Source organism: Phoxinus phoxinus, assembly GCF_949152265.1.
Source record: "Phoxinus phoxinus genome assembly, chromosome: 9".
NCBI classification, from domain to species: domain Eukaryota; kingdom Metazoa; phylum Chordata; class Actinopteri; order Cypriniformes; family Leuciscidae; genus Phoxinus; species Phoxinus phoxinus.
Window position 1 is genome coordinate 30,582,624 of NC_136884.1, and position 27,450 is coordinate 30,610,073.

The 27,450-nt window shown below is 38.7% G+C and overlaps 1 long non-coding RNA gene across 1 annotated transcript; it reads right to left on the reverse strand.

The window, feature by feature from the left end:
* Positions 1-27,450, reverse strand: LOC307004285. The gene is made up of 4 exons (XR_013798972.1): positions 27,417-27,450; positions 26,613-26,747; positions 10,327-10,563; positions 1-120 (listed from the first exon to the last, which is right to left on the reverse strand). It is a non-coding gene; the product is annotated as an uncharacterized lncRNA (long non-coding RNA).

Genomic DNA, 27,450 nt, shown 5'->3' on the forward strand with positions numbered 1-27,450 from the left:
TCAGATGCGCTCCTCTCTGCAAGCAGTCCTGTCTGCTATCAGTCCAGTTTTTCCACTCAGAGGAAATTTAGTAGGAACTGAAGTTGTTTGTTATCCATTTAGGATTGTCAAAGCACTGACCTGTTGATGTTGGAAATTTAGCTCTTTAAACCTGAAAAATCAACTACCGTAATTTCTTTAATTTCCTGCCTTTTCTATTTAATTAAATAAAGAGCAGACATTTAAAAAAAAATTGTGCGCAACAATATGACTGTAACGGTCACCAGCTGGAGTGCCCTTGAGAGCCACCTGAGGGCACTCCACATCAAGACTATTATCATTCACTCACAGACTACATCTCCCATCATTCTCTGCCCGGACTCATCATCACTTGTCACTGATCACATTCACCTGTACCTCATTCACTGATTGCATTTCACCTGTGTCTCATCCTGTTAGTCTGTCTATTTATACCTTGTTCATTCAATCACTCACCGCGAAGTCTTGTTTTAGTGTCACACTGCATTTCTGAGCATTCTCCCAGTTTTCTTGTCTTTTGGTTTTTGGATATCTTGCCCTGTTCCCTGGTTTACTCTCTTGCCTCTGGTCCCTGGATTACTCTCTTGCCTCTGGTCCCTGGATTACTCTCTTGCCTCTGGTCCCTGCCTGTTTTGTTTGTTTGTTTGTTTGTACGGACTGCCTTCCTGTGTTTGACCCTGCCTGTTTTTGGATTACCCCTTAATAAAGCTGCGTTTGGATTCTCCACCTTCGTGTCTCAGAGCAGTTCATGACAGAAGACTTCGCCGCAAAATGAATCCAGCAGTTGTTAGCAACCAGGCCCTGAGGAAGTTCCTTTCTTCTGTGTTCCAAGATGGCCAGCCTATTGAGAGGTATGTGAGGGACTTTTTGTCTTGCTGTCATCTGGGAACGTTGGATGACACCCAGCTCATGGACCTGTTTTTGAGCGGGCTAGATGATGACGTTGCTCAATTTATGCCGGAGGACTATACAGGCTGGACCCTCAAAGGGTATGTCGACCTGGCCCTCTCCTTGAGCGGTACGGCATTTATTGTGGGCTTGGCTGATGAACCACCCTGCACCCCCACAGTACCCCCAGAGCCCTCACCGCTGGCCAGTCCAGGGTCTTCACAGCTCCACGTCCAGTCTGCCCAGCCAGAGTCAGTTCACGTCTCGCCCGCCTGGCCTGGGAATCGTCACGTCTTTCCAACCATCAAGCCAGCCACTGGATCGGTCTATGGACGTACAGGACCGGTTTCCAGCGTGGCCGATCCCCCGCTTATGTCTGCACGCGCTGCCAAGAGGGCTATTGTTCTAGGGTTTCGTCCTGCCGAGCCTACGCATCACGTCAGTCCTGCTGAGCCAGAGCCAGAGCTTCACGTCAGTCCTGCCGAGCCAGACAAGAGGGCTATTGTTCTAGGGTTTCGTCCTGCCGAGCCTACGCATCACGTCAGTCCTGCCGAGCCAGAGCCAGAGCTTCACGTCAGTCCTGCCGAGCCAGAGCTTCAGGTCAGTCCTGCCGAGCCAGAGCTTCACGTCAGTCCTGCCGAGCCAGAGCTTCAGGTCAGTCCTGCCGAGCCAGAGCCAGAGCTTCACGTCAGTCCTGCCGAGCCAGAGCTTCACGTCAATCCTGCTGAGCCAGAGGCCGTTCAAGAGTCTCGTCCCACCAAGACTGCCCTTACGTCTTTGTCTCCGGACAAGATGGCCGCCGCCACGTTGCCTGAGCCCTCGGACCCAAGGGTCGTCACCACGTTTCCTTTTCCTGAGACTGTGCCTGTTCCAGAGACTGAGCTTCACGTCACGTCAGCCGATCCAGAGTCTCGTCCCACCGAGACTGAATCTGTGCTTGAGCCTGAACCTGAATCTGTTCCTCTTTCTGAGCCTTTGTCTTCGGACAAGATGGCCGACTCCACGCCTGTGTCTTCGGACAAGATGGGCGACTCCACGCCTGTGTCTTCGGACAAGATGGCCGACTCCCCGCCTGTGTCTTCGGACAAGATGGCCGACTCCACGCCTGTGTCTTCGGACAAGATGGTCACCGCATCCCCGGAGCCCGTTCCTGAGCCGGTGTCTGTACCTGAGCCTGTGTCTGTACCTGAGCCTGTGTCTGTACCTGAGCCGGTGTCTGTACCTGAGCCGGTGTCTGTTCCTGAGCCGGTTCCTTTTCCGTGGTCTCCCGAAGGGTCGTCTCCGCCCCGGCCGCCCGAAGGGTCGTCTCCGCCCCGGCCGCCCGAAGGGTCGTCTCCGCCCCGGCCGCCCGAAGGGTCGTCTCCGCCCCGGCCGCCCGAACCGAAGGGTCGTCTCCGCCCCGGCCGCCCGAACCGAAGGGTCGTCTCCGCCCCGGCCGCCCGAAGGGTCGTCTCCGCCCCGGCCGCCTGCACAACCTGCTCCGCCCTGGTCGCCTGCACAGCCTGCTCCGCCCTGGTCGCCTGCACAGCCTGCTCCGCTCTGGCCGTCTGTCCAGCCTCAATCTCCAGGCCCTCTTCCGCTCCACCGTTTTATTTTCTTTATCTTAGTATTTGCTTTCATTTTCAAATTCTCCTTTGTTCGCTTTCACCCAGTGTTGCCAGACGTACGATAATTATCGTATTTGTACGATAATTTTGACCTCTGTACGATGTACGATCAATAATGAAAAAAATCCCATAATGTACGATAATTTCAAAATTGCCCGCAAATTAGTTAAAAAATCTCACGGAATCTAGATTGAGAAAGCAAAAGCGCGCATGTGTAGCGCGCGCACAGCAGAGAAAGGGAGCGAGAGACCTTGCGTGTGTGTGCTAGTGTGCGTGTGTGCGTGTGTGCCTCACGAAGCGCATGTAAGGACAAATTTTTTTTACAGTCTATGGTAAGGACCCAACCAAGCAAATTATTCAGATGATTATTATTCACCTATGATAGAATAGGTGATTTTGCTATTCTATGATCATTCGTGATCTGTTCCTCTCTCTCTCGCACTCAAATCTACGGCGCTCGTCTCTCCTACGAGTCATCCTAAATCACTCTCTCTCCAACTCTCCCTCTCTCATCTGTTATCCGTTTGTCTTGTATTGTTTAACTGTAAGTTATGTACATAGACATAATCAGTGTATAATGTGTAGTCCGTATATTCGGTAGTTTTGCATTTATTAAAACCATTATATGTTTCTGTGTGAAAGTTCATAATAATTACAAGTCAATGACATCAGATCCAAGAGCTACCAGGCTCTTATTATTTACTACATTGAGTAGTTTAATTTTATAAACACAGGAAAATTAATGTTCACGGCCGGAAAGTTAATATTTCTTGGCGTTTATAAGAAGGGATAACTTTAGTGAGAAATTGATAGGTTAATCTTATATGGTCGTTGCTGGACAAACACCTATTTGATAATCACATTAATTTCCCTTAAGGATTATCTCATAATCGATCTGAAATAAGATTATTGATATATGAATGAGGAATTATAATTCGTTGTGATTGATTATTCATATATTCATATAATCTATTTTCAATTTCGATAGTTTAATGTAACTGTAATATGCAATATATTAATCATATTCATGATTAGTTATTAAAATTCCCTATAGATCATTTGAGCTAATTCATATGGACCCAGAGTCCGAGTCATTTACGTTACAGCTCCATACGCTTTCTAATTGCTCTCGCAGTATTTTGATGTCATAGAGCGCTCGGTCGGTCTGCATAGCGCCGGCGCCGCCTCTTAGTTACAATTACAATGCAGGCTGCAGCACATTTTTCGAAATCGAATCACCACTACACTCACTACGTGTAACTGAACCGAAAACTGTTTCTTTCGGACGCGTACGACATAATGAGAACCGATGAGCTGGAGATACTGAGCATGCTTGTAAATATTTTCCCCGGACGAAATACATGCTACTTTATTATTTTGTTGCAAACCAAAAAGGGTTACAAAATAAAACATTGGAAATGTTTATGACTTAATTACTGTATTATCACTGTATGAGTTTTTGAAACAACTGGTGAAGCCAAAGTATTAAATTGTTTATTTAAAAAAAAAAAAAATCTTGTCTTAAATGACTGTGCATTGTTTTAGTTGAAGATGCTGTTGAAGGCTAAATGAAGGGTGTTTTAGGGTCTCAATAAGGGATTTTGGACAAAAATAACTAAGTTACAGTAGGCTGTTTTAACAGGAAGCAAGGGTGATTTATGAAATTCCTGTACTGTAATTATAGTTAATGACACATTCACAAATTTAGTCTGTATTAAATAAACTGTTTTAATAAAACTGTCAAAGTGTTTCAAACAATACACCATTAAAATTTAACAAAGAAGAATTGTTGAAACCTAGTGCACTTGCACACTACACTGTATTTAACTCAGGCAATGCCTGTTATTATCTTGCATTATCAAAAAAATGGGTTTTCATTTCTTGGAATCAAGGTCTCTGCAAGATACCCTCTCATTGATGCCACTGCGCCGGATGTTGGGTTGCTGATGTTGACTGCATCAGCCACTCTCTCATCAAAATCCTCCCAGATTGAAGATGGCTGTTCAGATGGAGGAGCTGGGAGGGTTGTGCGCTCAGCTTGAGTTTGCTCTTCTTTACTGGACCAAACCCTTGCAGCATCTGCAGTTATACTTTTGGCAGCTTCATCTGCAGCTGCTGCATCACGAAAGGCCCTTTGCTTAAATCTGGGGTCAAGCAGGGTAGCCTCAGAAAGCAGACAAAAATGCTCTATGTTGTGGAAACGATTTTGCATGTCCTCAGCCAGTGAATCCATCATTAAAATAACTGGGGCATGGTTAGACACAGCACCCCGCAATCACTGGACAACTTTTTGCAATCAAATTTACCTTGGATGCAGTCACAAATCTGTTTCAATAAAAACACAAAAGAACTAAGTCAGATCTAATAAGTTATCATTGTACATGAGAAGGGGGGGGGGGGGGGGGGAGGATTGAAATATGACAAAATCATTCACTTATTTCAAATATTTCACTAGTGGAAGCAGTTCTATGTTAGATTAAATTATAGATACCTTTACCCACTAATTTCAACAGTGACTTCTTCAAAGGGCTTCAAAATCTCACAAACATCCTTAATCATGTCCCATTCGTCAAGTGTCAGGGTTGGAAGGCTGGGGTTTACCAGTGCAATTGTAGCAATAATTGCTTCCTTCTGCAGCCAAAATCTTTTCAGCATGTAATACGTGAAGTTCCATCTTGTAATTACATCCTGCTTGAGGCTCAGCTCTTCAAGGCCCATTAGTTTTTGTGTTGCCTTTAGTCTTTCTGTTGCAACAGTGCTTCTGTTGTCATACTCAACAACACTCTTGATTTTTGTCACTGTCCCTTGAATGTGTTTTAAGCTTTCCCTCACAATCAGATTCAATGTGTGGGCAAAGCATGGCAAGTGCTTCCATTCAGCTTTCCGGATAGCTGCTTTCATGTTGCTGGCATTGTCAGTAACACAAGCAACCACTTTGATTGAGATTCCCCACTCTTCACATATCTTTTTAAGTTTGGCTGCCAGATTGTCAGCAGTATGTCGGTCAGTGAATGAAAAGCAATAATTTTAACTAACTCCTCATCCACTTTGCTTTGTTTGACAGGGCCAATTGGTGTTCTCACAAAGCTTGTCATCTGACTTTGTCTTGTCCTTTGGACACTGGTGCCAGATGAGGATGCAGTAGCGGCACAACTACCTGATTCTGATGCAGATTCTGTAGATTACTGCCTTACTTGCACAAGCAATGCAGCTGGATGTTTTCTCTGAAGATGTCTTCTGAAATGTGAAGTTGTTCCTCCTTGGCCTGACAAAATATTGTTGCAAAGCTTGCACTTTGCTTTCTGGGGTCCTAGCCTCATCAAAGTGAAGCCAAATGTTGCTCCTCTTTCTGGAGGTCATCTTCAAAAATGGCTTCTTTTTCTACCCGTCTCTGCCTTGTTGTTAGTGAACTTTGGAGTGAGAGGTGCAAAAAGAGGTGGGGCTTAGGGTACCCTAAGTTCTGTAACAGGATACAGCAGCTGTGGGGGAAGGGGTAGTTCATGCCCTTTGACTTGAGGTAACACCCAGTCTTTCTTGACAACAGGGGAGAGCCTTTAGTAGAATAAAAAGCCTAACCAAGAGATAATAGTTTGCTATTATAGCCTGACCAGAGAACACCACAGACAGGACAACGTTATAAAGTTGTGTTGCTTTATTAGATTAAAATAGTTTCTCAGAACAGGGCATCAATTCATCGATCTCTTCTTCGTCTTCCAAGGTCCAAATGATATAACGGCTGCGGAAAGAAGGGCCCTCACTGGCGTAGACAATGGTAATGTACCCCGCAACGAATCCTCAGGGCAGGTTGTGAAGAGCACTCAGGTGAGGAACTTCACACCGGGTCTACGGGACGGACGGTGAGCAGCACTCAGGTGAGGAACTTCACAGCGGATCTTCAAGACAGATCGAGATGGCTGAGAAGTGTGTGTGGGGGGGGGGGGGGGGGGGGCTCTCTTTGACATGGACAGTGGTAAGGAACTCCAAATCAAATCCTCAGGACAGACAGTGACCAGCACTCGGATAAGAAACGTCAGAGCGAGTCCACAGAACGGACAGTGAGCAGCACTCGGGTGAGGAATTTCTCAGCAGACCTTCAAGACAGGTTGAGATGGCTGAGAAGTAGGAGGCTCTCTGGAACTCCACACCAAATCCTCAGGACAGACAGTGAACAGCACCCAGGTAAGAAACTTCACAGCGAGTCCACAGGAAGGACGGTGGACAGCACTCAGGTGAGGGACTTCACAGCGGAGCCCTGCCTTTTCGTCACTCCGTGACATAAGTTTATTTAATAACAAATAAAACAAACTGGGGTAGGCTATGCATAGAAAGTTATAGGCTATTAAACAATTAAGCCAAACATGAAAATTAATTGTACTATTGTGAATGAAGGTTATATTGTAAGTTTTTTATGAGCTGCATCCTGGTTTCTGTAAAAAGTTGATGAAGACTACTTTATTAACTATCTTTAAGATATGTAAAACATCCACGTTTGAACATCCTGTAGTTCCTGTATTGGACAATTTAGTTGCTAAACTTAAATGAAACTTATCCAAGATGATTAATATTATTATTTAACTACGTTATTTACAAATTACTTTATTTATTATGTGTTTAAAGCTGCAGTCCGGCACTTTTTTGGGTTTAAAAATATCAAAAAAGACATTTTTGAAAAAAAAAACGTAACCAGCCAGTGTTCAAAACGATCTGCTTGCCTTACCTCGATTCAAAACGGTAAGCTTGTAATAATGATTTTAATTCCAGTGGTACTGGTGGATTTCCGCGGGAATTGCATGTCTTTGCGTCATTACGTCACTTCTGTACACATAGAGAAGGAGTCCCGGCTAGCGTGTGTGGATGATGGAGGTGGAGGTTTAGCTTAGCACTTGGTATGGCGGATCCCGAAAGTTTAAAGCGACAATCACCAGTGACAACTGGAGATTCACCAGTTGTAAAACCCAAAAGACTTCGGACTTCAGATTGGCTACAGAAAAAATATCTTTTTCACGTTTTGACGTGATATAAGCAATCGTTAGATTTAATCAGCATGATATAGCTACTGCAATGCTTCCCCCCACCCCCCGAATTTGGTCAGAACAAAAGTGAATGTTACTTACTTGTTCAGATGACATTTTCCGATGAAAATTCTAATGTTGACACTTTCAAAAAGTATACTCTGACATTGCTGATGACAGTAACATTACAGTATCCACAGCGAAATACTACACAATGAAATCAATTCACCAAGTTTTATGTCGAAAACCAGCAAATAACAAATAAAATTTGCATCAATATGCACTTGTTGTTTACATTAACATTAAATAATAACATTAAAAATGATGGCCAGATTTTAAAAGAGAGTCTTGCAACATGTTATCTACTAACAAGTACAAGTTCAAATAAAGTTTTGCCAAAAACGGTTTTACAAAAAGATAAACCTCACATATTTCAGCCTTTAAATCATTTTTTATAAATAAAGAATCAAAAAAGATAAATTACTGACATTTACAATGCACATTAGCTTCTCGATTATTAGTAAATTTTGGTCCGATTTTCCCGTGGCGTCTGTCGTTGCTATGCAACCATGCACTGCGCTCTCCACAACGACAAAGAAGTTTTAGTAGATAATGGATTTCCACCACCGATAAACGCTTGCTGTAGCTCCGCTACAAGATTTATTTACGGAGAAGAGAAAAACACCCTTAATGTTTGGGTGCACCCCCATCCTTCATGTGGACTGAGCTTTCAATAGCCTCGTTTCCACTGTCGGGCCAAAAGCGGGCGTGCTGCTAGTGCGTGCCAGGGCCAATCACGTTTCCACTGTTACTTCGGGGCTTGATCGAGCTTCAATTAAGAGCCCGCTTGCCGCACCCCTACATTTGAACGAACTTGAGCGCACAAAAGATGCGATATGTGAATGGCTCCTTGGCGAGCTCCCTCCAATTAGTAGCTCGCGAGCAACGTGTTGGAGACCCCTGAAGAGGCTACGGCTAGATACTTTTTTACTACTTTGTAATAACTTTTTGCGGCCAGCGTTTCTGGAAATGAATGAGGGTAAAACCTTTTTTAGACCTGACTAAATCAAATTTAAGACCTCGGATGAAAATATGGCTGTTTTTAAAACGTTTTAAGGCCTTAAATTTAAAGTTCAGAATTTTAGACTATTTAAAACCCCGCGGGAACCCTGATGCAAAAATTATTTTGAACCTTGTTTTTTTTCAATGGTCAGATTCGTCACTTCAAAATATATGCAAATGAACTAATATTTAATTAGATACAGCCTGATTAGCATATTTAAACATAAAATTACAGAAAACTTGCAATACATTTTTTTTCTCCTATTCATGCGAGTAATCAACTGGTAAAGTTTCATGGTGATATCTGTAAGTTAAAATTTTACCCTATTCACCTGTAGTGTCTCGCCTTAAGTTCAGCTTATTTGACATTTAAATGAAAAATTTTCTTTCAAAAATAAAAGAGTTGATCAGTTAAAGAAGAAACCAGTTTTATGGGAAATAATGTCATCATTCACAAAAGCCTTTATAGCGCAATACACTACAATCACTCAAATAGAAATATTTCACAGAAGTATCGGTATTGATATCGACACTGCGACACTGGTCTTGAAAGTACTTGGTATTAGCCTGACATCGTCATACTCAGATTCTAGTTAGAATGTGAGTCTGATACTGCTCCACTGGGCTGTGATTATGGGGTGTGTTTTCAACCAAACCAGGAAAGAAAATGCCTCTGCACTCAATTGGATAGACCTACAACCAATCAGAGCGAATTCAACAAATTGTAAACAAATCAAACCCATGCGCTCTTTGGTGACGTGGATGATTACGTTACTGTTGATCATCTGTCCATCATCTTATAAAGTCTGCCCTGAAAATTGACCTATGGCTAAGCCACGCCCCCAAACGCGATGAGCCAATCACAGTGCGCATAGCTAACCCAATACACTCGGACTTTCTCTGCTTCCACGTCCATTGAAATGCATTGCAGTTAGTCAGTTTTCATTCGTTTTCATACGTTTTTTTTTTTTCATTTTAAGTTTAAAATGGTGAACCAATGTACATGGGGCACATGCAACTGTGGAACTAGGGAATACTAGGGAACTTTTTTTTTTTTTGCGGTTTATCACGTTTACACTTTGAACTGTACTTTTTTGCCTGGAGCTGAAGCTTTTTATCGACCTTCTCAACAATGAAGTTATTAATATAACCCTCCAATGCATAGTTAAGGCCCTTTTGTCAACTTCGAGATGATATATAATCTTTCTGTCTCCAAAAATCATCAATTGCCTCCTGTGAAATGTCTCCTACTGTGACAGCTGCCATAGCGCCTGTCACCGAATGTTGACTGTTTGTCCGAGTGAGTGGAGGGGGCGTGGCTTAGCCATAGGTCAATTTGATTGGTCCGAACAGCTCTAGTTCGAGCATAGTTGCTCCACAATGGATCAAGTCCAGATCGAACTTTCCGACCTCAAATGGTGTGGGGACGGGGCTGGCATCCAGGCTAACTTGGTATTGGATCTAAAGGAAAATAATTGGTATCGCCCATCCCTACTTTTGATGTCATTTCTAGCGATAAATTACTATTGTACTACTTATATATTCAATTAGTTATTACCCAAGTTCGCTCTATTTTGTTGTAGATCATTCAATCGTTACGCTGTCTCAGAAGTCTGTCAAATATCAGTTTCTGAAGAACCTTCAGGTGCAAACACTTCCTGATAGGTAGCATTACATTTTTAGGAAAAAAAAGACTGTGTGCACATTTCAAGCTTGTGTAATGAATCCAAAATGATTACCATGTTCGTGAAGCTTGGCCTGGAGTTTTGCCAAGTCCTTGCTTAACTTCTCTCTCTCTTCTGTCAAGTTTTTACTCAGACTTAGCCAGTAGTTTTCCTCTTTCTCGGATTGGAACAGGCGGTTTTCTTTAGTGAGCTTTATGCACAGCACTGTGACGGCCACCAGCAGAAGAACACACAACAGCCCCAAACACATCATGGTGGTATTGTGACTTCCTTTCTTCTCAGAATCACTTCCTAAAAATGTAATGACATTGGATGTGTTAAAAATGGCATATTATTATACTACTCTATTTCTGCATGTGTACTGTGCCTAGTATGCACTAGGGCTGGGACCGATTCAGATGTTCCAATTCGATTCACAAGCTCTTAATTCGCTTTCGATTCGATTCGAAATTTAGATTTAATATTGATTCATTGAATATAAGAAACAGGCAAATGCACATTTTAAATATGCCCTACAATTTATAAAGAGGAATAAAAACACAATGAGGTTGGACTCACTTGCAAGGACACTGCAAAAAAATTATCCAAATGATTTCTGGAAAGAAATCAAAAGAATAAATAATTGTAAAACATCTTTGCCAACGAATATTGATGGTATAAGCGGTCAGGAGGAAATTACTCAATTATGGCAGAAACATTATTATGGGCTGTTCAACTGTGTTAAAAGCAATTCGTTCGCAGTAGGTAACATTGTTAATAATGAAGATGCGACTGTTTCCCCACAAGAAGTCTATGATGCAGTTATGATGTTAAAATATACTAAGGCATGTGGTATGGATAAGATATTTGCTGAACATCTAAAATCAAAGTCTATTTTATCTGTGATATTAGTGCCTATTTTTAAAGACAAAGTTGACAAAATAAATAGCATGGATAATTAATACAGATAATACCAATCCAGATGTATGCACTATTGGCTGGGACCGATTCAGATGTTCCAATTCGATTCAATTTCGATTAACAAGCTCTTAATTAATTTTCGATTCTCGATTCGATTTCTATTCTAAAATCGATTCTCGATTCGACTCAATGAATTTAGATTTAATACAAATCCAATATTTATAAAAAAAAGAACCGTGAACATAAGCTGAAGTCCGTTCAGTGTTTAATCAAATCCATTCGATAACTGTAAAGTTATTCGATTATTATTATAAATATAGTCAATTATACGTCTATAAATCCTCGTTGTTTAATAGTACGATCAATTGTTCCCTTTCAAAAGCTACACTCAATGCTGCGTTTGATTTAAGCATACTGTATCAGTGAGTCATATTTCAGCCACAGAAATTAGATATTTAATTTTTTATTTAATACAGTTATTGATATTATTGATCATACCACATGATCTCTCTAAATGAGACGAAGACCTTATATCGTTAAAATCTATTTAAAGAGATCAATAAACAATACATTTAAAAAAAAAAGATTGAAACCAGATTATTAACATTTCACAGAATTTTCATGAACACATTTTTTTATATATAAAAATCACATCGTAAAATAAGTGCACCATTTCATTTAATATACATTTTAATTAGTTTTGATCAGAACCATATGTTATCATGTCTCATCACTAACAGTTTTAAGTAAACAATCATTTGTGGCCTTGTGAACTTGTGTAGCCTATAGTATATTTTACTTTGGACCAATGATAGATCACAGCAGATGAACATGAAAAAAAAAAAAAAAAAAAAATGCATTTCCTCCAGACTGAAAAACACACAAGAGCAACTCCATGTTGCTTTATTTAGTTTTTTTTTTTTTTTAAGTTAACATACCTTTCTCTTCTAGAAAGGTACTCTCTTGCTGCAGGGTCAGAATTAACACGCTATCTATGGCGATTGGTTTTTACTTTGCTGTAGTGGCATCTGTTATTAAAACCAGCAAATAACAAATAAAATTAGCATCAATATGCACTTTTTGTTTACATAAACATTAAAATAATAACATTAAAAATGATGGCCAGATTTTAAGTGTCTTGCAACAAGTTATCTACTAACATGTACAAGTTCAAATAAAGTGTTGACAAAAACTGCTTATAATAAGATAAACCTGACATATTTCAGCCTTTAAATATTTTTTTTATTCAAAGAATGAGTAAAAAAAGATAAATTACTGACATTTAATATGCACATTAGCTTCTCGTTTATTATTAATAGTAAAATTTGGTCCGATTTTCTCGTGGCGCCTGTCGTTGCTATGCAACCATGAACTGCGCGACAAAGAAATTTTAGTAGATAATGGATTTCCACCAGTGATAAACGCTTACTGTAGCTTTGCTACAAGATTTATTTACGGTGAAGAGAAAAACACCTGTAGTATTTGGGTGCACCCCCTACTTTTCCACTGGTACTTCGGGGCTTGATCGAGCTTCAAATTATTAATTTTTTGATTGGGACAGTGCATGTTAATGAACAAACATGGAATACATACATGTAAACATGCCGGATTGTAGCCAAAGATCACACAGGTCACAAAACATTGCAAAATAACATTCACATCTACAGTAAGTACATCGTTTATCAATAAATGATCAAAAGTCCTATATACATTATTCAGATAAGACTTAAAAATTAATTCAGCTTCACGAACACTCATCCATGTACATTGTACACATACATTTTTTTTTTATAATAATTTCTTTCCCTTCCCCTTTTTTCTTCCTTCCTCTCCTCGAGTTACAACATACCCACTAATGTGTGCAACTTTGGTTTGCCCATAACCATTTTTTCAACTGGACTTTAAATGAGCTATATATGTAAGGCATTCTCTCAGTGTTATTAGACAGGCCATTTTCAAATTGATCATATTTTGAAAATCCAGTAGTCTATGTTTTTTTAGAACATGACAGTAGTGGTGGGATAGCGTTTTTTTATAGAGACTTTTTATGGTTTCAAGTGTTGTGGGGCAAGCAAGAGACCAGGTAGTCAAACAATAGTCAAAATAAGAAATAATTGAATAAAAATATGTTTTGGCAGCACCCATGGTTAAATTATTTCGAATATGCCGGAAATTTTGAATATTAAATTTGACCACCTGTGCTACTTTTTTTTCATGACTTTTGAAGCATAGTGGACCAAGGACTACCCCAAGGTATTTAAATTCTGAGACCAGGTCAAGTTCCACTCCATTCAGAAAGACATTTGATCTGGTTACTTCGACGTGGCGTTTTGAGAAGTACATGCACACAGTTTTTCTGGTGTTCAACATGAGGCATAAACCATAAAAGTGCTTGATCAGAGATGTTAAACTGAGTCAACCTGGATATTAAAATCTGATGGTTTACAGAGTCAAAGGCTTTCTTCTAATCTAAGAAGACAGCCCCGACACAAGGACTCTTGTCAAGCAGACCTTTCATGTTTTCTGTTAACACACACAGGGCACTATCGGTGGAGTGATGGGTCCGAAAACCGAATTTTAGTGGATGTAATGAAGGTTGGACATTTTCCAGATGGGCCGTCAACAGTCTGACTACCCACTTCTCCGCTAAGTATGCTGATAGGTCTATAGTTGGACATGTCTGTAGTAGCACCTGATTTGAATATTGGTGTAACTAAAGCCACTTTCCAATCTGCAGGGACTATAGAATGGTTAAAGGACATATTAAGAAGATGGGTGATTGGACGTACAAGAGGGTCCTTGTACTCTTTCAAAAATGTGTATTAAAGCCAATTTTTGTTACTTTATAGTCTGAGATTTCAGTGATTTTGAATACAGACTGATGTGGATCAGTAACATTGTCAGAACACAGAGATGACGCAAAATGCTGCGTAATCTCTTTCACAGAATTTATAAAGAAGTTGTTAAGATTGGTGGCTATAGAAAGAGGATCTTTAACGATCGAGTCATTCATTTGAAGCTTCATTTCCTTATTATTTTTGTTTAATTGTCGGGCCAAGCAGTTTATTTAGGTTTTGCCATACAAATGGCAAAAAAATGGCAAATGGCAACAAAAAAAAAAAACAGACTCTGTGTTACCATGTTTTGCATGTGAGTAAACTTCTGATGGTCTGTTGTTAGACCTGATTTCAAAAATTGTTTTAATAGCAGGTCTCTAGCTGACATCAGATTTTTACATTCTTTATCCACCCAAGGGAAGTGGCACCTTTTTTTACGTTTATATCTCCCTCTGCTTGAATGGGTTGAAATAACATCCTTCAGAGATTTAATCAATTTACTGCTGCAAAAAATTCAGGATTGTCACCAGACAGGATTGTATCCCAGTCCAGTGATGACAGGGCTGTGGCCACATTCTGTTGTTGGCTGTTAGGTATAAACTCATAAGGAGATCTGTTATTTGTGGAATTAAAAAAATCATTATTAACCCTCGACTTAGAAAAAAGTATAATATTATGGTCTGAAAGACCTGTCAGGAAATTGTAGGATCTAATTATCCTTTCAGGTCTATTACTGAAAAGTAGATCTACTTTAGTTTTAGAGTGTTTCGTAATTCTTGTTGGTTGCTGAACAAGTTGAAAATTGTTTAAATTGTCCATTGTATGCTTTAATGTTTTCTTATCTTTCTTAAAGTCCCAGTTCACATTGAAGTCTCCAATTACAATAATTTCATTGGACTTGTTGTGTGTTATGTGATGTTTAAGTACAGATTGGTACTCAACCAGAATAGGACTTTTACCGCCGCCGGTCCCGCGGCGGTAAAATTGCGGGGGTGTATTTGCTGCCTTTGACCGCTAAGAGGCGCTACAATCGCAGACTTTGAAAAGTGTCAGTTTATTCTCTCTATTGCCTAATCTGCCGCCGCGCCGCGGCTCATTGAGAAGGATTGAAATGTGGTAACAGATCAATTCAAGTTAAACATGTAGTTAAATTAATTCATATAATCACAAGACTGAAATTAAATGTAGGCATAATACATTTAATAAATAATGAAAACATTTCAACACAAAACATTGCAATAGAAAAATATTAGGCTACATCAATGAGGCTTTGCAAGAGCAACGTCTTATCAGCGGACCGACGATAGCGCAGTGGACAACGCAACAGCACGAACTTCATGGAGCTTCAAGCGATCCGAGATCGAATCTCACTAGCCTTGGCTGACAGCGTTAAATGTTTTACCATTCTTGATGCTTAGATAGGTAACTGTTTATTGAAGTCAAGCGTTTTGTTTAATTATCAATGGCACATTACAACATAAATTTGCTACATTTGAGTAGAGCCGCTGCACAGACGACAAAACTGATGAAGGAAGATTGTCAGCCGATCACGTCAGAAAATGAAATTGACGAAGCTATCTTTAATCTGCTAAATTATTGTTTTGTGAATCATTCACGAAATTGAGATGACTGACATTGATACCCGAAATAGCAAAGGAAGAAATTTTTAAAAACAGATCCTGGACATTTCAAGGTTTAAATAAAGTGTCGGGGCAGTTTATTTATTTAAAACAGGGTTGCATCGAGTTAGAGTTTATTTTCTTTGTAAGAAACAGAATCTTATTCTTGCGACATTTTAAATCTGTATTGCCAAAGAAATTGCAGCTAAATAAACAATTAAAATAGTAGGCTAGTCTACAAAACGAAAATAGTTCAAAGCAACATAAATTAAGATCATGCGTTTTTATTTGCTTCTCTCTCGCGCTGGATCTCTTTTATTTTAGTTTATTTAGTCTCCCTGCACTGCGCGCGCCGGGTCTCTCTCAACCCATCATACAGCTGATAATAGCTACTGTATGTCGCTGTGTGTCATCCAGGGCTTAATTTGAGCCGGAACACGCCGGAACATGTTCTGTCACCTCCGACATTGGATCCGGAACCTTTTTTATTGGATCCGGCACCTCCTGTGTCACTAAAATGTTTTGCCTAGATGAAGAAAAAAAATGACTGTTTGTGTAGTGTTCAATGTTTGTGACACATGACTTGCGCGCTTGTTGTACGAGTTGAGATTGCTGTTAGCCTCGATCGTTTCACTCAGGGGAAAAATGTCAAAAAGACAGGAAAGTTTGCTTAACTTTTTCAAATACGCTGGAAAGTCAGATCCCAAACAATCAAAAATCGTTTCCGCTGATCAAAAAGGAGACCACGGTGGACACAGTAGTATCGATATCTTGTTATTTCGACATAAATAAGGGCCACATTAAGCGTTCTTATAGCCTAATGGTTTTCTATGGGAGGAAAATGCTTAACCGTTCATATTATGCGCTCATCTGATTTTTTGTAAAGCCCATTTGTTAGGATTTTAGTATCATAATGATTAGGCTAATAAATGCACGCACAATTATCCGTGAACTTTTTTTTTGAACAAATGCCTTTCAACTTGTGTGTGCAAAATTCAGAATTAAATTAATGTGCAGAAATTTGTACAAATAGAGAGTAGGCTATAAGCCTACTATACTGTTGTAGCCATTAAAAAAAGTGCGTTTCATATTTGTTAAAATATTATAATGGTTTTTTTTTTTCCATTTATGTTGATTTATGAAAAGTGAACAGCACGACCGAGATAGGATGCGCAATATGAGACATGAAGCGGGTCAGACATGATTTTGACCGTTGAAGTTGTTATAGAAAGCCTTTCTTTATAGGGCACCTATTATGGAATTTTGAAATGTACCTTTCATGTAGTGTGTAACATAGATCTAAGTGAACAAAAACATCCTGCAAAGTTTGAAATATGAAAGTGCACCGTATATAAAGTTATTGTCTTTCAAAAGTAAGAGTCGACTCGGAGTCATTTTTATGAATCGTTAGAAGACCGAAGCTTTTTCTCTGACTAGATGACGTCAACTTGTCAAGTTATTTGAATATGATACGCCCACTTATTGCGCTCCAAGGCCAGGGAAAACTGGAAAATATCATGGCGACGAGACGCTGTGTTCTGAACTTCTGAAGTGCGACTCAAAAGCCAACTTTTTTCATCTGCCCATGGAGGAGCATTTGAAGACTAAGTGGCTACAATTCAAATAACTATACCACAGAAGTATAGTCCTTGTGCTTTGTTCGCGCCATTTTGAAGACGATTGCTTTACCAACTTAAATGCAATCAAACTTGGATTCGCGAGCCGCATGATATTGAAGGAAGGTTCAGTTCCAACTTGTATTTGCATCAGCTTCCTCCTCCGTATCACAACCTGTAAGTGTTATTAATAATTTTTGCTTTTATATTTTATATAGCATGCTTAATAATTATTTTGTTTGTTGTGTAAGCACCGTTTAGCTTCTAGGTCTTCAATGGCAATTAAGATATGTGAAGTGTTTGTCGTTGTTTTCGGAGTTGTCTAAAGAATAGAGTAATACCTCGTAGTAACGTAACTGCATTTTTTTTGTGTGTAAAAACGTTATGTTTATGCATCGGGCTAATGCAAAGAAAGACTGATTGTGCTTTTACAATATGAACTCTGGGCTATGCTCGCTAACATAAAATTAAATTATTTATCTTATTTTTCGTTTTTTACTACAAACTATAAAGCAGTGGACTATAATCATTATTATAACACAATTTAATTGATAAAAGCATCATTGTACTCCGTGTTAAACAATAAGTATTATCTATGTAAACACTGCTGGGTCATCTGACCAATCAACGCAAATTAGCGCCGCGCAAAGGAGGGGTTTGGAAAAACGAGTCGTTGAACGAATCATTTGGGAGTCGGTGAGCAAATCAGGTAAAAATAAATGCATATTATACGAAAACAAAAGTGTTTTTTGACATTGCATGCATGTAAAACTGTTGTTGGGGACTCCCTAAACAACATTAGGAACATTTTAAATGTCATAATAGGTGCCCTTTAATAATAATAGCCTACATCTCTTAGAATAGATCTATTTGATTGAATGCTGAATGTTGCGCTTGTTCAATTTAATAAAATTAAAACTTTAATTGTGATCATTAACAACTGAATATTAAATATTTAGTGACCAAGTTTTGCGCAGCTCCCCGTCAATGAGCAGCACCCACTCAGCACATGCTGTCCCAGCAGAGAAGCTACGTAGGCAGTGTAATTATACATTTTTTTTATTATTTTTTTGTTCCGTTACCCCCGTTTTGAGTCACCGTATCCACCCCCCCCTCTGCGCTCCGGGACCTCCCACTTTACAAATTAAGCACTGGTGTCATCCATACAAATCACGAAAAAAAACTGTAACAAATGATTTAGCCTTTGTTGCTTCAAAGACACAGAATGCCTGGTTGAATTCACCGTACAATAAAACGAGGTGGATCGAGAATAAAATAGCTCTGTATCTGCTGCTCACTCGCATTCGTTTAGTTGGCAAGAACGCGTTTCGTCGATAGTTCATGTTTAGATAATGCCAGATTATTGACACACACACTACTCAAACATGTTAAAATTCTACAAAACTAGTTGAAACAAATGGATTGAACTTCAACTGAAAGTGTGTGTGAAACCCCTTTAAATACAATACATAAAACTACAATATTGATCATTTAAGGGCCTACATTTGGACACATCGAGAGATTTATCTTTAAAAGTATTTTGCCTTTGCCTGGTCATCAGGCTCACTCTGCATATGAAAGACAGAACATTAACACCTCCTGAACCCCCAACCCCCACAGGCTATCTGAGTCTGAGACCGACTTACAACAAAGAGAAGTCGCAATTCACACTTAATTCTATAGACATTAGCATTAGGCTAAATAGGAGTAAATGAATAAATGTAAATGTAATGTAAAGTGTTGATAATGAAATAATTTAATTATTTAGGCTACATGTAGGCTAGTAGGCTAATATTTCTGTCATGTAAGTTTATTACTAAACATTTAATTATTTCAATAATTGAAGAAATAAAACTCTACCTCGGTTTGGGCGAGCTTTTTCCAAGCAAACCTAAATACAAACGCATGTTCATTTGTTCAAATGCATGTTCATTTGTTCATGTTCATTTGTTCAAACGCATGTTCATTTGTTGTCATGAATACAATGTTCAACTCCATGTTAAATTCCGCGGGGATCTTTGGATCCTTACATCCAGGGTGCGCGATTTGTGAATTAGCTATTATTATTTTTTATATATAAATCTCGAACCACAGTGCTTGCTGCTGCTAAACTAAATAACATTTATAGAATAATTATGAACTTAAATGAAACAATATCGCAACATTTCGACTAATAAATTATCTGATCTGTTTTTACAATTTAATTCAGGGCGATTTAGCCTATTTAATTATAGCGAGATTTTCAGCCTTGTCCGTTCATCATTGGGAAGCTCTCACATAATAGCTAGTTTGAGTAGATCCTCTGCACCTCTCGGTTTCATACGGAATCAGATAACATTTATTAAATATTTAGACATTTGACTGAGCGGAGGCAAGTGGCTTTCGGTTCATTTTTGTGACGCGCAGTTCACGGAGACAGAGACGACATGCACATAAACTTTTGTCGTTAGCCTAATATGAATAAAAGTTTACAGTTTTGAACGATGTAGGCTACTCTACTCTGATCTATATGACTACGGAGTAGCCTATTAGGGCCTAAGTTATTTTAGCTGTTATGAGAAAAATAAATCCAAACGAACGCGCCACTGCGTCGCCGAAAACAAATTCAACATGCCAGAATAAAACCCGACTTTAGAACAATGGATAGCAATGTGCCAAAATACTTAATTATAAACTTCAATATTTCATTCAAAATAATCTCAAAACGCTTTGTGACATTTTGAAAGCTGTGCATGCATTAAGGCACTGGAACCATGAACGTAACTGAAACTGGTTCTGATTTTATTGTTTGTCGTTTAAACGTGCCTGTTGCATATCTTTATTTTATATATTTTAAATGTTCTATTGGTGAAGTAATTTATAGCATTGATTACTGTGGAGGGGGGGGGGGATTCAAATAATTCAGCAGAAGCAGGGATGTTTAGACCAGAAGGAAATCTTTAAAAAACATGTTTTTACAAACTCTTTATAGGAACAAAAAAAAAAAAAAAAAAGGCTATCCTGTATAAAAAATGTTTTTGTTTGTTTGATTGTCTGCATTAATAATAGGCTATGACATGCATTAATAGGCTAATATAAAATGTACAATAGTCTATGTTTGTCAGGGATTTGAACCCGTGTCATCCAAATGACCGATACGTAAGTTCTACCACTCGGCCATGAATTTACTCACTGAGAAATGCCCAGTTTCTCCAGAGAAGGGCTCATCATTTGTCTCATTCCTCAATAGAATAGTAAACAAATAATCAGCTTCATTGCATCCAATTTATTTTTGTTTGTTATTTTTGTTATTATTATTATTATTCTATCACGCTGCTCCCAACGGGCAATAGGCTTATGTCGCCCACCGACGTCTAGGCGTAGGCTACAATATGAAATAAAGGCTACATTGTTCTCGTCTCTATTTTTAAATTATGATTCTATTTTTCTGTCCTAAACAATGTTCTATAGTAGCCTATTTCATCTGTTAATTGACATTAACCCCGCTTACATTTCAAAATACGTTAATAGCTGCTGTTTTGCACAATGTCCCTCTGCGCCACCTGGCGGTCATTTCGCGAATGACTTTGAAATGCAACTGGATTATTTTTGCCGCGGTGCCTGGCGCGGCGGTAATAGGCATTCTGGTTGAGTACCATCTGTAGTACCTGCAGTTGTTCATAAAAGTCAACTTTGGCTAAAGGAGGACGGTAAAGGCAAACCAAAGTAAAAGTCATCTCCACAGAGAGGGACATTTTCACTGAAACATTTTCAATTTTGACCTCACTTGGCACACTTAATAATTTTTCACATACAGGAATACACCCCCACCTCTTCCTTTACCTCTGTCCCTTCTAAACACATTGTAGTCAGGGAAAACAACACCAGCTTCGGGGGATGATTCTTTAAGCCAAGTGCAGTTGTTTGTAGCCTCCTAGCTGCTACGCTAGCAGTAGCAGCCCCTGCGGCCGCCGTGTTCGACGCATCGAGGGCTATTGAGGATTGTATCTCAGCTGCCAATCCTTCTAATTAAGAAGGATCCTCCAATCCTTCCAATTAAGAGCGTGCTTGCCGCGCACCTACATTTGAATGAACTTGAGCGCGCAAAAAGATGCGATATGTGAACGGCCCCCTTGGCGAGCTCCCTCCAAAAAGGCCACGAGCTGCTGGTAGCTCGCGAGCGACGTGTTGGAGACTCCTGTAGAGCTCCGCTTTGTAGGCTACGACTCGATACTTTTTTTGCTACTTTGTAATAACTTTCTGCGGCCAGCGTTTCTGGAAATGAACGAGGGTAAAACCTTTTTTAGAGCTGACTAAATGAAATTTAAGACCTCGGATGAAAATCTGGCCGTTTTTAAGACGTTTTAAGGCCTCCAATTTAAAGTTCCGAATTTTAGACTTTTAAAGACTCTTTAAGCATGAACCCTGGTTTGCTTGACCAATGAGAACGGTGGAATTTCCAAGCGGGAAAATTCCTCTGTGGTTGATTTATGAACCTTTGTCTTAAGCGTGCTCATTTGCATGGGCAGCTGGATTGGTTTCTGATGAAGAAACTAAGAACTATTCTTGTAATACTAATATGTTGCGCAGCTATCCACATATCATATACACGATCATTTCGATCTTCAAAATACTAATTTATAGAGACCAAACCTGGTATAGGTGACCATTGATTCTATTGTAAAATACACAGCATCAACAAAGAAATAGTATTAAAAGACACTACACAAGACAGTAAATCATTCACAAATCAGTTTGTCTATAAACAGAGGTGGAAAGTCCAGGGGTCAGAAAGTAAAAGTCCTGCCATATGTTTATTCCACCCATGAACTCAGTCAGCTGATTTCACTAATCAGTTCTATCTCCTGGCTGAAAAACTGTACTAATTAGCAAATCCAGGTGATTGGAACAAAATAATGAGGAGGACTTTTACTTTCTGAACCTGGACTTTCCACCTCTGTCGATAAATGAATGCAGGAAAGTCTGTTTTAATGTCTGTAGGTTTTAATGCAGGGGCCCTGACCACATTTATAACAGCAATAAAACTTATCTGATCGTAGTCATGGTAACGAAGACCTGATTTATATCAGTCCTTACATCCGTGTCCATAATATTGAATTTCTGCAGTACAGTACTGTAGTGTACAATGCAGTTAAAGTACAAACAGGTACAGGTGAAACTCAAAAATTTTAATATCGTGCAATTATTTCAGTAATTCAACTTAAAAGGTGAATAATATAATATATTATATAGACTCATTACATCCAAAGTGAGAGATTTCAAGCCTTTATTTGATATAATTTTGATGATGGCAATTGAATTATGGAAAGAAGTAAGAATTATGGCTTACAGCCTTTTCACAATATTCTAATATTGAATTTGGGGTTTTCAGAAGCTGATTTCATAATCATCAAAATTATAATAAATAAAGGCTTGAAATATCTCACTTTGCATGTAATGAGTCTATATAATATATAAAATTATTATTCACCTTTTAAGTTGAGTTAATGAAATAAATTAACTTTTGCACGATACTCAAATTTTTGGATATATATTTTTTTATATATATATATTTTTATTTTATTTTATTGACCACCCGTATATTATTAAATACAATATATCATTATGGCTGATTCAGGTCCTGTCACAGTGTCTGGTTTGGGTATTCCTGGTGTCCACTAGAGGTCCTCTTCCTCACGGTGTCATCCACATTATACTACATTTCCCATAATCCTTTGTCTGTTACCCATCAATGTTAATTTCACACAGCTGTTCCCTGTCTTCATTGTTCCCAGCTGTTCCTTGTTAGTGTCTGTGTATAAGTACCCTGTCTGTCTCAGTTCATGTCACGGAGTCCTTGCTATACGTCACCACACTTGTTGTTTGTCGGTTTCCTGTTTGTTGCTTTGTACCTTCGGATTGCCTTATTGGATTTTGACCTTTGCCTGGACTGATGTGAGTACGGATATTCCTAATAAATTACTGCTATTGGATCTACCTTTTCCTGTGTGTGTTCCGTGACAGGTCCAGAATGCAGTGGTTAGTGGAAAGACAGGGCTTGCATGTACTGACGCGCACTTTAGAGAGAGAGAGTGGACACATCTCAAACAAAACCTCTATTCCTTCTCAAGAACACGCTACTGGAAAAGTGTTACATGCCGCTCCATCACCAGAACAACAGGGCAGTTCAAAAGAACAGGGAACCATCAATGATTTAACATTTCTGTCACATCAAAATCATGACAGTGATCTGAGTTGTGTGAAATGCCAGAAATTCTATCAGGCTTCTGGAAGGCAAACAAGCTGATACATGGAACTTGAGACCAGAGTGCATCTGATCTCTGGCACAGTTCTAGGAAACTTGGAATTACAGACAGTTCAACAAAGAAGGTGCCTGTACGTGCAGGCACAAATAGTGAAAAGTTTTTGTGCGAGCACTTTTACCCCAGCATTTGTAGTAACTATGCTACTAATTTGTGGAAAGAAAAGGAAGAAACAGCTTGCAACCAATTGAAAGAACAGGGAATAAACATAACACACACGGGCACAGTTGTATGTGGTGCAGAGCCGTGGTTATCAACAAGTCCGGATGAAATCATCAACTCCTGTGAGCTCCTAGAGATTAAATGCCCTGTCCCCAATAAAAATCACCGGACACTCAGTGAACTGTTATCTCAGAGATTCAGTGATTTCAAGATAGTGGATGGAAAACTTGAGGTTCAGAAAACTGGTAGCCGAGGCAAGTGAATCACATTAAATTATTTAATATAAATTGACATATTGTTTTGTTTACATTTTTAAGTGTACATTAGGGATGTGCGATACGACTATTTTGACAGTCGTTAAAACGGAGGTTTAGTAATGACTTGTCAACTAGTATAAAATTAAGAAAAATTAAGAAATCCATAGAAATCAGTAAAAAAAAGGAAGAACATTGTGTGTATGTTCGATTCATTTTAAATACTTAATTTATTATTCCAATATCCAAATATGATACTAAATCCCTCAGGGAAAAAAGGGTTTCTATTTGTGACGTGCTGTCTTTGCATTTGACCATTGCACATTATACACAGGACAAGCGTTATCTGAATAAACATTAGCCAATATATTTATAGGTAACAGTTTGACATTGAATAGACAGGACCAATAAGAGCAAAACGATTTAGTCATTCTTAAAAGAATATCAAGTATAAGTTAAACACATCCAACGTATCACTGGATTGTGCCCAAGCGTCTGAGCCAGATTTTACGCCTCCGACATTAAACGCATTTTTAAAACATGGATGGATAATACAAAATGCTTTCTGACATAAAAAAAACAAGCAAGAACAAAAAGTTTAAACCTAGCATGTCAATTTTCATTTTACAATCTCTCTCTCTCTCTCTCTCTCTCTCTCTCTCTCTCTCTCTCTCTCTCTCTCGCTATAACTACGTTGTGTGGTGAAGGTTGTTACAGCGTTGACACAATGTTGACATTAAACCACGTTCAGGGCCATCGCTTAAGGTTGTGCATAGGGTATCTGGACAACCACTGGACTACATATGTACTCGTCACTGCCCTGAAGTGGGAAAATCAGCCTTAAAATTTCAACCGCCCTACCGTTGGGCCGTCTTTTGTCTCATTCTTCATCGAGCAAGGATACGTGAGTATTGCGTTTAATTTTTCTCAGCTAAATAAGATATGTAATTATTCAAACACAATCTACAACTTCATTTTCTAATGTGACTAATGTTGTAGCCTAACCGCTCACACACCTGTTTAGTTTTCCCTTATGATTTAGTGTCATTCCTGGACTGATTCCAGTTACCGACCTTTCGAACACGCTTCCCCGTCTGCCATGTACAGAACCTGGATTTGTTCATTAAATGTTCTGATCTGCCTTTGCTTTTTATGTTTTATTTATTATAGCTACTTAAAAGAAATGTGTATATTTATGTATTTACTTTTCACTAATGTATGAAGTGCAATTTGATTACCAGTTCATTTGATTGCAGTTTTAATAAAGTTAAATTAAAGTAACCTTCAGTAATTTTTACTCTTAAAAGTGTACACTTGCAGATGTTGATTATAATTAGGCTAATTTACTGATAGGCCCATTAAATAATAATAAGGATAAACAATATTTAAAAAGTAGCCTATATAATTATCTAACATTTGACTAATTAAAAATTAACCTCATAACATGCTAAATGGGGGATATCTATAGGCCTATCTAGCATAAAATAAATCAATTGTCAGAACGTCGTCTCTCAGTTGCTGAATGTCGCGCAACAACGTTGCTACAGCCCTGTCGCGTCTTACAATTCTGCGGTGTTACAAAGTTGTGAGCACGTAGACAGTAGCTAAGTTTCCATCCACACGTTTTTATCCAAATTAAATTATATTGAATGAAAAATGCCTTATTGAAACAGTAAAATTCGATTGAATTTCATGAATATCGACTCAAATGAAATATGTTTCGTCTCATCGGATTTAATCTTGATCGATATACGGCTTATGCGATAAATGCTGAAGGAAACGTTATTTGCCGAATAAATAATGAATTGCATTTTGTCTAGCAAAACTTTGTTTGCAAATGTTGGCTTGAATGTTGTGCGATTCAGTGCGAAAATGAATGGAAACACCTTAAAATGTCTCAAATCAATTCGATATACCAATTTGATCGCAAAACAGCATGTGACGTCATTACGCACTGGTTTTTATTCGCTTTAAAGCCGTTGGATGGAAACATACTTTCACCAGCTTTATTCGCATGAGTTTTTTTTACTGAACTTCAGATAATTAGATTGACTAGAGGATGGAAACTACTGACGTTGCCATAGCAGAAATGCAACGTGCCACAGACGTTGCCACAACGGAAATGTGTTTGCTGGGTAATATCTAACCCAACTAGCACATTTCTCATATTTTGTCTTTAATTTAGTCGTTCTGCCAAAAAACAAACAAAAAAAAACACTTACTACAGGACAGTACATGGTAAAACATCCACCCCAGCCCATTTACCTTCTGGAGTCAGAAGTACAGTGACCATTGTACTGTCCTGGCTTCAGAAATCAGTCAGACGGCGGGAGTGGAAGGAGATCGAGCGGGATTCTGTGTTGCTGTCAATTTTCAGTCTCTTTTCAATGATAGGCCTTAAGCATTCAATCAGACCATATCATCTTGCTAATATAGAATATAATACTATTTGTTTCATATAGTAAACTATTTCCCAAACTATTCTTTAAAAAAATATTAGGCAGCATGCACTGTGCACTATTAGGAAGTTAGTGTGCCATTTTGAACACAGCCATTATCTCAGCCCAGCTTCTTCCATTTACCACAGGACAGAGATATTGTAAGTATATGAGAAAGGTAAGAGGATGTGCATTGAAGAACATAATCATACTTATCTGTTTTCTCCGATGGTTGAAGTAATCTAACTCATGGGGTAGTTCTATAGTATTCGTACAAACAAATGTAACCATGGTCATCTCATCGCGATCTTGTGTAGCCATCTTTGGTTTCCCAGCAGAATTCATATCTTTGGTTTAGAAAGAATGTATTTTGACATTAGAAAAAAATTAGAAAGAGAATACTGTTTTTAGGAGGTGAGAGTAAAAAGTGTGAACTTTAAAGGACAAGTTCGGTATTTTACACTTAAAGCCCTGTTTTCAGATAGTTTCTGATGAAATATAACAGTTAAGATTAAAATGTGGACACATGCTGCTGGCCCGAGAATTTTCGGTTTCTTTCGCCTCTCTGAATTCTCGGGACAGCAGCATGTGTCCAAATTTTAATCTTAACCGTTCTATTTCATCAGAAACTATCTGAAAACAGGGCTTTAAGTGTAAAATACCGAACTTGTCCTTTAAGAGAATGTGGCATCCAAACTGAACAAAGATTAGTTGAAAACGAATCTCTGAGGACAATTTACTACATTTAATACTCTACATTTAAGTTATAAATTCTGAATATTTCCTCCATTTCTTCTTTTTAACAGTTTAATCGTCATACTTTGTAAATGGCCCAGCACCAGCATAAAATAGCACAAGGAGTACTAGGGGTTTGAAAAAATAAAATTTTGCTGGTTTTTGCTGATATATGTCAAAAAAATTCTTATTTGTAATTAAATTATTGAAATTTTTCAATGCAATACAATTCAAACAGCAATATAATATACTCCAAACTGTTTAAAATTATACAGAAATACCTTGATGCAGGCCGACTGTCATGCATGCACAAGC